A 15,090-nucleotide genomic window follows, 5' to 3' on the forward strand; every position below is an offset into this window, starting at 1 on the left:
CTGACCTTAGACCAGCACAGAGTTTATACTTTTATTGCAGCGTGGATGCTATGGTAATTGGGGGCACTGTTTCACTAGATCTACTGGAGAAACAAGCTGTATTCAAAACTATACAGAGAAAGCAGCTGCAGTTTGTACATCAAATTTCAGTTAATTTCTTGGTGGTGCTATGGTGGTGCTGTTGTAACTTCTGCTGGTGCTATAGCACCAGCAAGCACCACCTCAGCGCCGCCACTGGTACACCGGCAGCCATTATGAGTTGGTATACGGACAGCCATTATGAGTTGGTATACGGACAGCCATTATGAGCCCCGGGTTATTTTATTCCTGCAGCTATGATCGCCTGGATGACCTCTCAACAATGTTCTTCCCTATCAGTAAATTCAATTCCTTTGCACCTATCCCTCCTTCCACCATGGCGTACAGCTCTCTCGGGTTCCTGTTGACCTACACTCCACCTCGTTTAGTTTCATCCGCCATGACGCACACTAACATCCCCTTAGGGCCCCTTACGATGGCCTGTTCTGCATTTTGGAGCAGAGAGAAAAGACTTGTATCATAGATAAGAGGGGTAAACCGGAATGTACTTCAGTAGATCGCTTTAAACTGGCTCACCAAGATTTGCAGGATTCTGCAACCGTGCCCTGACCATGAGTGTGTCAACACGTCTCTGGATGAGCCAGAGGCCTCTGTTGTTCCTCCTCCCATGGAACGCAGGACCCAGGCTGGGCGGCTCATCTCAGCTCCAGACAGGCTCACAGTGCCGGTTTTAGTGAATTCTTGGGGAGCCCAGCGTGAGGTAATGTAATGGGTGAAAATGTATGTAATTCGCAACCACCGACATCGAGTTGTGGCTCACTTTAAGAAGCTGATCTGATGTGACGACGTAATTACATAAAGTACTTTTACCACGCTTTGGAGTACAATAAATGAGTTGTTATGGTTTTATTTAAACATAGAATGCCTTGCGCCGTTTTCTTAGTGAAAACCTACACCAAATTCTTTCACGCTTTCTCCAAACTGATTCAATTCACATCCTCATCCCAGCAATTTGCAGCCCACCACTGCCACCTGGTGCTCCATAGGAGAATCGCAACCAACTACCTGATGACATCAAAGTTGCTGGTGAACGCAGCAGGCCAGGCAGCATCTCTAGGAAGAGGTACAGTCGATGTTTCCTGACGAAGGGTCTTGGCTGGGAACGTCGACCGTACCTCTTCCTAGAGATGCTGCCTGGCCTGCTGCGTTCACCAGCAACTTTGATGTGTGTTGCTCGAATTTCCAGCATCTGCAGATTTCTTCGTGTTTACTTGATGACATGTGATGTTGAAGAAACTCAGCAAGTTAGGCAGCGTCTATGGAGGGGAATGCACAGATGAGTTTAATCATCTGCCATAACCATCCGAAAATGCAGAAGAACAAATGAAGCTTCCAATATTTAAATCTTCAAGATGAACACGGCTCGGTAAAGCTGTACAAGATTTTTGAATGTTTTGCATGTCTAAGTCAGAAACAGAATCAGGTTTAACATCACTGACATCCACAGGCCCTGAGTAGTGACCCCACCCCTAATGCAACCCGCACAAAGCTCACTTATTCTGAGACACAAGAGATTCTGCAGATGCTGTAGGTCTCCTGGAGCTCAGGAAAAGTGCTGGAGGAAGTCAGCAGCTCAGGACTAATGAAGGATCTTGGCCCAAAACTTCAACCATTCATTGCTCTCCGTAGATGCTGCCTGCCCTGTTGAGTTCCTCCAGCAGTCTGCTTTTTGTCTGTTAGTTAGTCTCCAGTCCATGTCTGTTTACTTCCCCAATTCTAAATACATAACCTAATTTGCTTAATAACAAGGAAACCATTGTGATACTGTACTGTGCACATGGTTTGGGCTGTGGTCGGGTTTGGACTTGCAAAACATTCAAAAACCTGATGCAGTGTTTCCCAGCCTTGTTCCTATGTAAATTTTAATGATTTGATGTCTTATTCGTTCTTCTGCATTTTTGGATGATGATAGCAGACATTTCCTTGTATGTGTATAAAACAATTACCAAGCATCAATCGGCACAAATTAGGTGAGAATGCAGAGATATCATTGAAGCAAGAAAAGGTCAAAGGTGACTCTATTCCTCTAAAGATACAATTAAATATCCATGATTTCAGTAAGAGAGAGAGAGAGAAGGAAAGAGGGAGAGGGAGGGAAGGACAGAGGGGAAGGAAGTGAAGGAGATAGAGAGAGAGGGAAGAGAGTGAAAGAAAGGGGAAGGGAGAGGGGGAAGAAGAGAAAAAGTGCGAAGGGGAGGGAACGAGAGAGAGGGAGGGAGAGAAGGAGAATGCGAGAGAGGAAGGAAGGGAGAGAGATAGAGCGAGAGGGATGGAGAGAGATGGGGAGAGAGAAAGGGAGGGAGGAGGAGGGAGAGAAGGAGGGAGCTGGAGAGAGGAAGGAGTGAGAGGGAGGGAGAGAAGGAGAATGTGAGAGAGGAAGGAAGGGAGAGAGGTAGAGCGAGAGGGATGGAGAGAGATGGGGAGAGAGGGAGGGAGGGAGGAGGAGGGAGAGAAGGAGGGAGCTGGAGAGAGGGAGGGATGGAAAGACAGGGAGAGGGAAGGTGGGAAGGAGACTAAGAGGCTCACAGGCTTTGGTGAGAGTAGGCAGTGGCTAAGGATTGAGTCATTGAAAGTCATTTATTTGATTATAGACCTTAAGCTTGAGAAGGTACAAGTCAAAGATATAACAAGTGTAGGCAGGATGGTAATTAAGGCAATGGAATGCTCCTTCGGTAAAATGTGAGATTGCAGGGTACCAAACCGTGTCTAATGGCTGGTGACTCAATGTCTTTGGAAAAAAGAAAGCCTTTACTCAGTTTTCTGATAGAGGCAGATACATTAGGGGCATTGATAAAACTCTTAGGTGGGCAAATGGATGAAAGAAAAATGGACGGCTATGTAGGAGGGAAAGATTATGTTGGTCTTAGAGTAAGTTAAAAATTTGGCACATCGTGATGGGCCGAAGGGCCTGTGCTGTGCGGTAATGTTTTACGCTCAGTAAACCGAATACGGTGAAGCGAGAAATTTGTCAAAGGAGGTGTCACTCAGTCCTCAGTTGAACAGATAGGAGTTTTCGACACTGAAGGGCGGTGCGAGAGGGAGGCAGTGCTTTGGAGTGGGAAGCCAAGGTGAATGCTTGGGAGCAGAATGAAAGAGAGGGAAGTGCTCCAGAGGTGTGAATCTAGAGAGAACGCGGTTCACCATGAAGACCCCTTAGTATCTGGGACTTGCCCTCTTCCCGTTGCTGCCGTCAGGGAGGAGGCACAGGAGACTGCGGACACATAGTCAATCTTTTAGAAGCAGGTTCTTCCCCTCTGCCATCATTTTCTGAACTGTCCATAAACCCGTGGACATTGCCTCACAAGTTTGCTCTTGATTTGCTCTATTTATTCATTTTTAATGTATTTCTGGTGGAACTTATGGTAAGTTTTATGTATTGCACTTTTACTGCTGCTGCATAATAACAAATTTCACGACATGTCAGTGATAAATAATAACCGGATTCAGATTCTGAGCATTCTAAAGGAGACAAGCCAGCAACTGGACACAGAACATGGTTTTACAAACAAGAGAAAATCTCAGATGCTAGAAATCCAAGCAACACACACAAATTACTGGCGGAATTCGGCAGGCCAGGCAGCATCTATGGAAACGAATAGTACCCAAACAGTCCTTACAGGTGAGGCGACATTTCACCTGTGAGTCTGTTGGTGCCAGCTGCCGTATCCAGTGCTGCCGGCGTGGCCTCCTGTATATCGGTGAGACCCGATCTAGATTTGCTGAGAACCTATGCTCCGTCAGCCAGAAAAAGCAGGATCTCCCAGTGGCCACCCATTTTAATTCTACTTCCCATTCCCATTCCGACATGTCAGTCCATGGCTTCCTCCACTGTCGTGATGAGGCCACACTCAGGTTGGAGGAACAACACCTTATATTCCATCTGGGTAGCCTCCAACCTGATAGCCTGAACATAGCCCAAAGCCAGCATGGTTTCTTGAAAGGAAAACCTTACCTAATTAACCTACTGCAATTGTTTGAGGAAATTACAAGCAGGGTAGACAAAGGAGATGCAGTAGACATGGTGTACTTGGATTTTCAGAAGGCCTTTGACAAGGTGCCGCACAGGAGGCTGCTTATCAAGATAACAGCCCATGGAATTACAGGGGAGTTACTAGCATGGGTGGAGCATTGGCTGGTCGGCAGAAATCATATAGTGGGAATAAAGGTATCCTATTCTGGCTGGCTGCCAGTTACCAGTGGAGTTCCACAGGGGTCGGTGTTGGGACCACTGCTTTTTACGATGTATGTCAATGATTTGGACTATGGGATTAATGGATTTGTGGCTAAATTTGCTGATGATACAAAGATAGGTGGAGGAGCGGGTTGTGTTGAGGAAACAGAGAGCCTGCAGAGAGACTTAGATAGTTTAGGGGAATGGGCAAAAAAGTGGCAAATGAAATACAATGTTGGAAAGTGTATATTGAGGCTTTATAAGGCACTAGTGAGACCACGCTTGGAGTATTGTGTGCAGTTTTGGGCTTCTTATTTTAGAAAGAATATACTGATATTGGAGAGGGTTCAGAGAAGATTCACGAGAATGATTACAGGAATGAAAGGGTTACTGTATGAGAAACGTCTGGCAGCTCTTGGGCTGTATTCCTTGGAATTCAGGAGTATGAGGTGGGGGGGGGGTAATCTCATAGAAACATTCAGAATGTTAAAAGGCCTGAACAGATTAGATATGGCAAAGTTACTTCCTATGGTCGGGGAGTCTAGGACAAGAGGGCACAACTCCAGGATTGAAGTTCGTCCATGTATAACAGAGGTGTGGAGAAATTACAGTACTTTAGTCAGATGGTGGTAAATGTGTGGAATTTGTTGCCACGAGTGGCTGTGGAGGCCAAGTCATTGAGTGTATTTAAGGCAGAGATAGATAGGTTCTTGATTAGCCAGGGCATCAAAGGGTATGGGGATGACTGGAAGAATTGGATCAGCCCATGATTGAATAGCGGAGCAGGCTCAATGGGCCGAATGGCCCACTTCTGCTCCTATATCTTATGGTCTTATGATTTCTCAAATTTCTGGTAATTGCCCCCCCCTTCACCATTTCCCATTCCCATTCCCCTCTCTCATCTTATCTCCTTACTAGCCCATCACTTCCCTCTAGTGTTCCTCCCTGTTCCCTTTCTTCCATGGCCTTCTGTCCTCTCCAGTCAGAATCCCCATCCCAGCACTTTACCTCTTTCACCAATCGGCTTTCTGGTTCTTTACCTCACCCCTCCCCCTCTCCCCTATCACCTACTATCTTGTACCTCTTCCTCTCCCTCCCACATCTTCTTACTCTGACCTCTAATCTCTTTTTACAGTCCTGATTAGATTAGATTAGATTAGATTATGAGGACACTCAGTCCTCGTATATTGTCATTTAGAAATGCATGCATTAAGAAATGATACAATGTTCTTCCAGAAAGATATCACAGAAACACAGGACAAACCAAGACTAAAACTGACAAAACCACATAATTATAACATATAGTTACAACAGTGCAAAGCAATACCATAATTTGATAAAGAGCAGACCATGGGCTTGGTAGAAAAAGTCTCAAAGTCTCTCGAAAGTCCCATTATCTCACGCGGGCGGCAGAAGGGAGAAACTCTTCCCGCCATGAACCTCCAAGCGCCGCAAACTTGCCGATGCAGCACCATTGGAAGCACCCGACCACAGCGGACTCTGAGTCCGTCCGAAAACTTCGAGCCTCCGACCAGCCCTTCAACACCGAGCACCGAGCACCATCTCTGCCGAGCATTTCAACCCCGCCCCAGCTGCCGAGCAACAAGCAAAGCCGAGGATTTGGGGCCTTCCCCTCCAGAGATTCTGGATCACACAGTAGCAACGGCAGCGAAACAGGCATTTCAGAAGTTTCACCAGGTGTTCCTCCGTTCTCTCACATCTGCCTCCATCAAATCAGAATTGTGCACGGCTTCCTACTTGACAGATTACAGATATCATTCACCAGAGTGGCCGCGCGCGCTGCGTCGCGCCACCATCTTCTCCTCCCTCCCTGATGAAGGGTTCTTGTACCGAAATGTTGACTATTTACTCTTTTCCATAGATTCTGCCTGGCCTGAGTTAGAAACATAGAAAACCTACAGCACAATACAGGCTCTTTGGCCCACAAAGCTGTGCCAAATATGTCCTTACCTTAGAAATTACGTAGGGTTACCCATGGCCCTCTATTTTTCTGAGCTCCATGTACCTGTCCGGGAGTCTCTTAAAAGACCCTATCGTTTCCGCCTCCACCACCGTCACCGGCAGCCCATTCCACGCACTCACCACACTCTGTGTAAAAAACTTACCCCCGACATCTCTCTGCTGGGCGCGCTGGAGCCTCTTATCCGGCTGCTCGGAGGCTGAGGCTGCAGGATTGCTTGAGGTTGGGAGTTCTGGGCTGCTGTGCGCTATGCAGACCGGGCATCTGCATTATGAGTCCGATGAGGAAAAATTCCTCCAGTATTTTGTACGTAATGCACAAAGCATGATTTGTTCAGAATATCCACACAGCATGAAGCTGAATGACCTAGACTGAATCTCCAAGGATGTCATATGTATCAGAATTCCTGATCTTCAGCTGCCCTAGAACACGCGGGCTTGCATTTCCAAAATTTGGAAGTGAAATGGGAGCATCAACATACTGGAGTGGAGCCAAGCCACAGAAGCTGGGCCACAGTAATCTAGTATGCTCAGTGACTATCTACATCTGTACACCTGCTTGGTAATGCAAATATCTAATCAAACAATCATGGACAGCAACACAATGCATTAAAGATTCAGTTCAAGCATCAGAATAGGAAAGAAATGTTTGTTAACTGACTTTGATTGTGGAATGATTGTTGGTGTCAGGCAGGGTGGTTTGAGTGTCTCAGAATCTGTTGATGTCCTGGGATTTTCACACACACATTCTCTAGAGTTTACAGAGAATGGTGTGAAAAGTTTAAAGTTTAAAGGGAACATGGGGGGGGGGGGCTTCTTCACACAGAGAGTGGTGGGAGTATGGAATGAGCTGCCAGACGAGGTGGTAAATGCGGGTTCTTTTTTAACATTTAAGAATAAATTGGACAGATACATGGATGGGAGGTGTATGGAGGGATATGGTCCGTGTGCAGGTCAGTGGGACTAGGCAGAAAATAGTTCAGCACAGCCAAGAAGGGCCAAAAGGCCTGTTTCTGTGCTGTAGTTTTTCTATGGTTTCTATGGTTTTTTAAAAACAGAAAAAACATCTAGTGAGCTGCAGTTCTGTGGGTGAAAATGCCTTGTTAATGAGAGAGGTCAGAGGAGAATGGCCAGACTGTCTCAAACTGACAGGAAGGCGACGGTCACGCAAATAGCCACATGTTACTACAGTGGTGTGCAGAAGAGCAGCTGTGAACGCACATCACGTCGAACCTTGAAATGGGTGGGATACAACAGCAGAAGACTGCGAGCATACGTCGTGGCTATCCCTCGAGGTCGAGGGTGATGGTCTTTGTTCTGAAGAAGTGGCCCACAGAGCGAAGACGCCTGTGCGTGTATTTGTTTAACGTGTACTTGATGTTGCACTCCGAGAAGCACACGATACTTCACAAATCAATCAACTGATTCTAGTGGCATGGAAACCACGACGATTGGAGCACTCAGCAGGTACCGAATAAAGACAGCTGATACACAAACAAGACTTACTGCAGATGAAATGATAGGTTCTGACACCATTGCAAATGGTTGTGTTGGAGTATCATTTGAATAAAATAGCAATAGAGAAGACACCATCTGGGTAACACACTTATACAGTGTCAGCTAAACAGGAACTTGAGCGGTTCAGGCCAAAGTTGTTATTGGAGACTGAATGACACACCAGTAATTCTGTCAGTTCAGAGCTGAGGCAAGTGAAGCTGGTCAGAAAACTGCAATGTAAGGAGTTCTCTCTCTCTCTCTGCTTGTTTGGGTTATATTATTGATAAGAGAAGGAACGAACCAATTGGGATAGATGTTATTCTTTCTTGTGTGTCTGTAAGCTATTGTTTTTCGTGGGCTTTGGGACAGAAGGCGCGATGGCAGCAGAGAGAGGAGACATGATGCTGTGACCCTGGGCGGTGGGAGCGACCCTGCGCGGGAGTCCGAGGCCAAGGGTCTGTGGCGAGGAGAGGAGACGAAGACAGACTCATGTGGAGTGTCTGGTCGACCACTGTGGTTGGTCCCAGGCGACGAGTCGAGGGGGTCGGAGGGGATCGAATGGTGGAAAGAAGACTCCATTAATTGAGCTCCAACTGTTGTGCACGAAGTGGTTGAACTTTGATAAGTTTGGCGGCTTTTATTTTCCTTTTATATTTTATCTCTATTAATTGCATAGTTCCAGTAAGATCTATAAAGTGTAATCATTTAATCGCATATGGTGTATTGTCTGTTATTTGGCAGGGTGGGGGTACATCACACAGCATCCACACAAAGTTGATTACCCAGTTTGGTGGGGCCGAAGGCTGCTTCCCCTAGACGACAACGAGTTGAGCGAGCCTGAGGCTTACCAGGGGGCTACAAGTATGATGAGGGGCATTGATCGTGTGGATAGTCAGAGGCTTTATTCCAGGGCTGAAATGGCTAACACAACGGGGCACAGTTTTAAGGTGCTTGGAAGTAGGTACTGAGGGGATGTCAGGGGTAGGTTTTTCACACAGAGAGCGGTGGGTGCGGGGAGTACACTGCCGGTGATGGTGGTACAGGCAGATACAATAGGGTCTTTTAAGAGCCTCTTAGATAGGTACATGGAGCTTAGAAAAATAGAGGGCTATGTGGTAGGGAAATTCTAGACAGTTTCTGGAGTAGGTTACATGGTTGAAACAACACTGTGGGCCAAAGGGCTTGTAATGTGCTGTAGATTTCTATGTTCTATGGTCTAATTTCCTATGAATGTGTACTGTAATCATCATACGTTTGCTACATTACATAGGTATTTTCTAGCTCTCTCTCCGTTTTACTCTAATTCAATTGTATATGTGAGTACTGCCCAATAAAGCACCTGGAGCATGGATACTGTATCATGACTCCCATTTTCAACTGAGTGGAGTTTGGCTTACCTCTGAGTTGTGTACTTCCTGCTTCACACACGAGGAGAGCAGCACAGTAAAAAAACACGAGAATACAGCTGCGCAAACAGCGTACGAACTGTCAATGGCAGTGAATAACAAGAGTTCTGGATGAGAGATACTCGAAACACACAACATCACAGGAAAGACAGAACCCAGCAGACGGAACGTCTGACACCAATTCTCATTGCAGTTCATTTTGCCGCCATCCAAATCACCGCTGCAGCAGCACGAGCCAGTGTGAAGGCAAAGACCATGCGAGCCCGTGCTACGTTTGCAGAGAGGGAGATTGCCATTAAAACAGACGAAGCTCGGCTAGACTAATTTGGAAGCCCTGCATCTTGGAAAAGCGGCTGCAGCTGTGATTGTCCGGGCAGAGATACTGGAGGCAGCAGAAGAACAAGAGGGTGAGGAGCTTTACAGTTAAAAAAACCACCCAGAAAGGCAAGTACAAGCTCCAGTTCAAGATCAAGTTTAATTGTCATTCAACCATACAGGAATACAGCCAAACAAAACAATGTTACTCCAGGGCCAAGGTGTGAAACACAATACCAACAGTCACACACAGCACAAGGCACATATAGCACATATAAGCTGGCAAGCACATTTACTTTTTTTGTATGACTGATGTCTTAAAAGACTCTGAGTCCATGAACGTTTGAAGCAGTCTGCGGTCGAACACATTACAACTTGTCTTCTGTCGAGTGAACACTGGATGGCGGGGGAGTGGGGGCTCACATGAGCGTGTGAGTGATTTTGTCAGGGACCAAGCCAACTGTCTTAGCCAGCAGTCTGAGTCTGCCTGTAAAGTAACACAGGATCAAAAATCACAATACTCCATTCAATTTACCTCTCACGCTTCACACAACCCTTTGTAAAAAGTCAGCAATCAGCACACAGTACTCAACGATTATTGTCCAGCAAGATGCTTACAGCAAAGCTCAGAAATACTTAATCCTTCCCATACGTCACACAACTCTTATTGATATGTCTAGCACCAAATAAGGACTCCTCGTGCTGTTAAAACAGAGGAGGTAATGCCAAGATTAGACAGTAATTATCTACATCGACAGCCAAGCTTTAACGTGCTGCACTATGGAGGTAGTTTACCAGTAGGCCATCTAGAGTCTTCAGTCATGATGCACTTGGCAAAGTGGCTCGTGAGCACTGCTCTTTCAAACTCTGATGACTGTCCAGGAAGTTATAGAGCATGGATGTCATTTTTGTAATAAATCAAAGACTTGGACCTTACAGCTGGTGAGGCATTGGACTTGCTGTCAACGTAGCTTGGTAAGGAATCCTCAGACTATGTTAGGTGCTTTAGAACAGTTCTTATAAGCAGCCCAGCTTCAGCTTTAAGAATGACCTGGGACAGGCTTGACAAATGTTACAGTGCACAGAGGCAATAGAAAACACACTTTTCAAGAAGCTGGACACTTTTCAAATCTTGCATATGAGGATAACTTCAGATTAAGATAACTTGGGAATCTGTTAGGGGAGCAGTTTTCAGCAAAGGAAGATGGTTATCTGCCTGGTTAACTTATTTAGACACTGCCTGTGACATTAGTCCTATTGTTGAAATGCTGCTGCATTCTTTGCAAGAGAATTGGATTTTTTAAGATTCAAAGTGCAAGAAGAGGATAGAGTCACATGTCCCTCCTTTTTATTCTTCACTGATTTTGTCTTGCGTCAAGCTAAAATAAGAAATGGCCCGAGCTTCGCTCTTCCCAGTCACAGCTTGCCTCAGAGTGAGAAACTTTCTCTAATGCACACAGATATTAGAACTCCAATGTCAGTCCATAAGGCCAATGTCTCCTAACCTAGAGCCCAGAAAGAAGCTGTACTTAAATACGACCCAGCAGAACATTGCCCCATCCATAATTACCTTCCCCTGTTGTGAAAGTGTGGTGGCTTTAGGTTAAAAACTGTTGAGAAGTGTAAGACTTTGTCAAAAGAGCAAGGGATTTGCTTCAGATGCGGTTCTTCGTCATCACATCTTGCACATAACTACAGGGCCACATTCAAGTGTGATGAATGCAACAACAGTGTTGACTGAACTCGATTAGGCAACTCTCTACACAACTCTTAATTAATCAAAGCTTGCACTTTGTTGTCTCTGCACAAACAGCAACATAACTATGTTGACCCCAGGTCAAAAACTTAAAACATGAACTCTGCTATTCCTTCTGTACCAGTACTCACTCAGACCAATTCGTCAATTTATAACACTGAAATAGAAGATCTCCTGTTGGCCATATGATCAATTCTTTTTCTCCCCGCTCCTGAAGTTCTTGCCGCTTTTCATTCAAAGTTCCTTATGCTTATACTCTTCTTCCTCATCAGTTCAAATATTTGCACTTCAATCATGTTCGCTCGAGGTCAACTGACTGACCGGCACCAGATTTCCATTGGATGTCGCTAAGGGCTCCACAACTTTGTGCCTCAGGTGAATTGTTTTGTTCTATTTGACTCTGGTTCAGACCAGTCAATCTGGATCACTAAGCTATCAGGCTGAGATAATGAGACTTTTTTTGCATTCTTGCCTTTGTACTCAATAAACAGTCCATCTGAGAATGGTTTCAGGTTTAGCAAATCATTAAAAGAAACTCCTTGTGTCCACATTCAATTGTTCTAATTAAGTTATCCGAGAGGATGAATCAGTTCATCAAACAGTTCACAAAATGGAAGTTACAGAGCAGCTTCACAAAATGGCAGCCTCCATTCCTTCAAGCACATGGCAAGAACAAAGATAATTGGTTTGTCTACTTCTACTGACCTCGACCCATTCAAGTTTGATGCTTTCTTGCAGATGCTTAATTCCTTCATGGCTGTCAGCAGTCATGTTACAGCCCTACATCCTGGTCCTCCTCCACGGGCACGCCAGGCATCCAAGATTTCAGGTCGCACTTCAGAACATGGTGGGGAGGAAAATGAAGAAACTTTGCCCTCCGTGAACTCTTTACGCATAGAAGTTTGTAGCAGCAGTCTAGCCACTAAATACTGTTCGAAGATATGCCTAGCTAGAATGTATCCTAAAAGGCAATGAGAGAATGCTTTCAAGATGTGTGCTGTGCTTGATGATCAGAGCAACAGATCCTTAGCCCAGTCAGAGTTCTTTGATCTGGTTGGCATCAATGCCAATTCATCATCCTACACCTTGAAGACCTGTGCTGATGTAATGGAGAGATGTAGAAGAAAGACAGGTTATCAGATTGAAACATGGAATGATAGCATTACTGTTACACTTCCAATACTAACTGAATGTAATGATATTTCAGACAATCATAAAGAAATACCGATTCCTAAGGCTGCGCTCTATCACACCTATCTTAAATGTCCTGCTGAACAGATCCCACTTCTGAATGATGAAGCCCAAATCCTACTTCTGCTTGGGAGAGATGTCCTCACTGCACTTCAGGTCAGATAGTATATCAATAGTCCTGGGAATGCACCCTTCACCCAGAAGCTGGACTTAGGATGGGTCCTTTTTGGTGTTATATGTTTAGGGAACGTCATAGGCCTACTGGCCACATCCTGGGAAACGAGAGGCCTTCACTGTTTAACCCTTGCACAAGTCATGTTAACTTGAAAGGAAAGATAAACACCAGTTCACAGTCTCAGTGTGGTCTTGCAAAGCTTCAGCTTCAGCAGAACAGATGAAGACTGCCTTGGGCTCACACTCTTCAAAGGAACTGAGGAAGATCATAAGCTTGCACCCTCTTTCAAAGATGAACTCTTTCTTAAGACTATGGACAAACAGGTCTTCGAAGATGAGTCCAAGAGCTGGGTGGCGCCTCTCCCCTTTAAGTCTCCCAGACCACTTCAGCCCAACAATAGAAAACCAGCCTTGACTCGCCTCAATTTTCTGGAGCACATACATGATTGAAAGTCGAAGATGAAAGAGCAGTTTGTTGCTTTCACGCAGAAAACCTTTGAAAATGACCATGCAGTGCTAGCCCCTCCACTGACCAAGGGAAAATAAAGCTGGTATCTACCCACATTTGGAGTCCACTGCCCTGGAAAGATCAGGGTGGATTTTGACTCTAGTGTTCAGTATGGTGGCATCAGTTTGAATAACGTCCTGTTCACTGAACCAGACTTGAATAACAACCATAACAGGATCCAAAGAATTTTGGCCACCCATTTAAATCCACTTCCCATTCCCATTCCCATTCTGATACATCCATCCATGGCCTCCTCCACTGTCGGGATAAGGCCACACTTAGGTTGGAGGAACAATACCTCGTATTCCGTTTGGGTAGCCTCCAACCTGATGGCATGAACATCGTTTTCTCCAACTTCCAGTAATGCCTTCCTCCCTTCACCATTTCCCATCCCCTTTTCCTTCTCTCATGTTATCTCCTTGCCTGCCCATCACCTCCCTATGGTGCTCCTCCCCCCTTTTTCCTTTCTTCCATGGCCTTCTATCTTTTTCACCAATCAACCTCCTAGCTCTTTGCTTCCTCACTCCCCCTCCCTCCCTTCCATGTGTCACCTCTCGCCTGGTGTTTCTCTCTCCCCGTTCCCCACCTCTCAAATCTGCTTTTTCTCATCCTGCTGAAGGGTTTCGGCCTGAAATATCGACTGCACTCTTTTCCACAGATGCTGCCTGGCCTGCTGAGTTCCTCCAGCATTTTGTGTGGGTTGGTCGGGTTTCCAGCTTCGGCAGATTTTCTCCTGTTGCAAAGAATTCGACAGCCTACGCATCCACAGCAGTGGAACCATGTGGCTGATCATGCCTCCAGACCTGTCCAAGTCTGCCAGCTCATCAACACCAACTGGTTCACAAGACCAACCTCTCTGTACAAACCACACTCCACTTGCTGCGTACAACCAGGTATATTTGAGCTAATTGATCCTGGTGGCGATACAGAGGTTTGACCTCAAGTGACATGCTGTGCCAATGGCACAGTAAATAGGCCCATGACGCCAGAGACGTTTGAAAAATTCTCTCCCTGGAACTCCTTGCAGAGACCACTTGCAACTCTTGCTTACACTGTACACTCTTTCAGTCCTGGCGCACAGCTCCCTACCGGGTGCAGAGGTTGGTATAGATGTTTGAGATCCCACACCGCCAGCATACTGTCTAAGACAACAAGCACGGCAATCCACTCTGTGCAGACAGCCACCTTCTCCGATGAACTAAACATTCTTCCTAAGGGAAGAAACCTCAACAAGAACAATGCACTCACTAAATTGGATCCAGTCATGGCCAAAGACGTCCTGCTCAGAGTTGGACGAAGATTAAAGCGTGCAGATTTCAGCAGCTCAGAGAGGAACCCCATTATTTTGCATGGCACGCATCACATTAGGTTGTTCATACACCACCATCGTGAAAGGTGGAGCATCACGGAGGCACTTTCACAGAAGGGGCAATTAGAGCTGCTAGTATACAGTTAACTGGTGACAAGAGATTCAGAAATAGCACTTTACATCACTGTGTTACTTTACACTAGCTGCAGGGTAAAATGGAAATGCAAATGAATTTAGAATTACCAAAGGAGCAATGAAGCACTACCCCACCCTTCACATATACTGATCTGAATGTCTTTGTTCTTTGCACGGTGGTTAGCAGAGGTACAAGAAGAGGTGTGGCTCGCAGTAAGGTTTCAAAGGTACATTTAATGTCAGAGAAATGTATACAATAGACATCCTGAAATTCTTTCCCTTCGCAAACACCCACAAAAACAGAGGCGTGCCCCAAAGAATGAATGACAGTTAAATGTTAGATCCCCAAAGTCCCCCCCCACCTATGCATAAGCAGCAGCAAAGCAATGAGCCCCACCTCCCCCAGCAGCAAAAAAAACATCTACACCCCCCCACCGCGCACTCAAGCATGCAGCAAAGCATCAATAAAGACGCAGACTTGCAGTACCCCAAAGACTACTCGTTCACCCGGTAATTCGACATACCACAGGCTCTCTCTCTCGCTAATAA

General features: G+C 45.8%; 2 protein-coding genes across 3 annotated transcripts in view; one reads left to right on the forward strand and one right to left on the reverse strand.

The window, feature by feature from the left end:
• The window catches only part of LOC134337312 (protein S100-A1-like), a 65,775-nt gene that overhangs the window by 36,959 nt on the left and 13,726 nt on the right, over positions 1–15,090 (reverse strand). The window lies entirely within an intron of this gene.
• LOC134337313 (protein S100-G-like) overlaps positions 1–15,090 on the forward strand; it is a 77,991-nt gene that overhangs the window by 11,906 nt on the left and 50,995 nt on the right. The gene's annotated exons all lie outside the window — the stretch shown is intronic.

The sequence above is a fragment of the Mobula hypostoma genome, chromosome 24 (assembly GCF_963921235.1).
Source record: "Mobula hypostoma chromosome 24, sMobHyp1.1, whole genome shotgun sequence".
NCBI lineage: Eukaryota > Metazoa > Chordata > Chondrichthyes > Myliobatiformes > Myliobatidae > Mobula > Mobula hypostoma.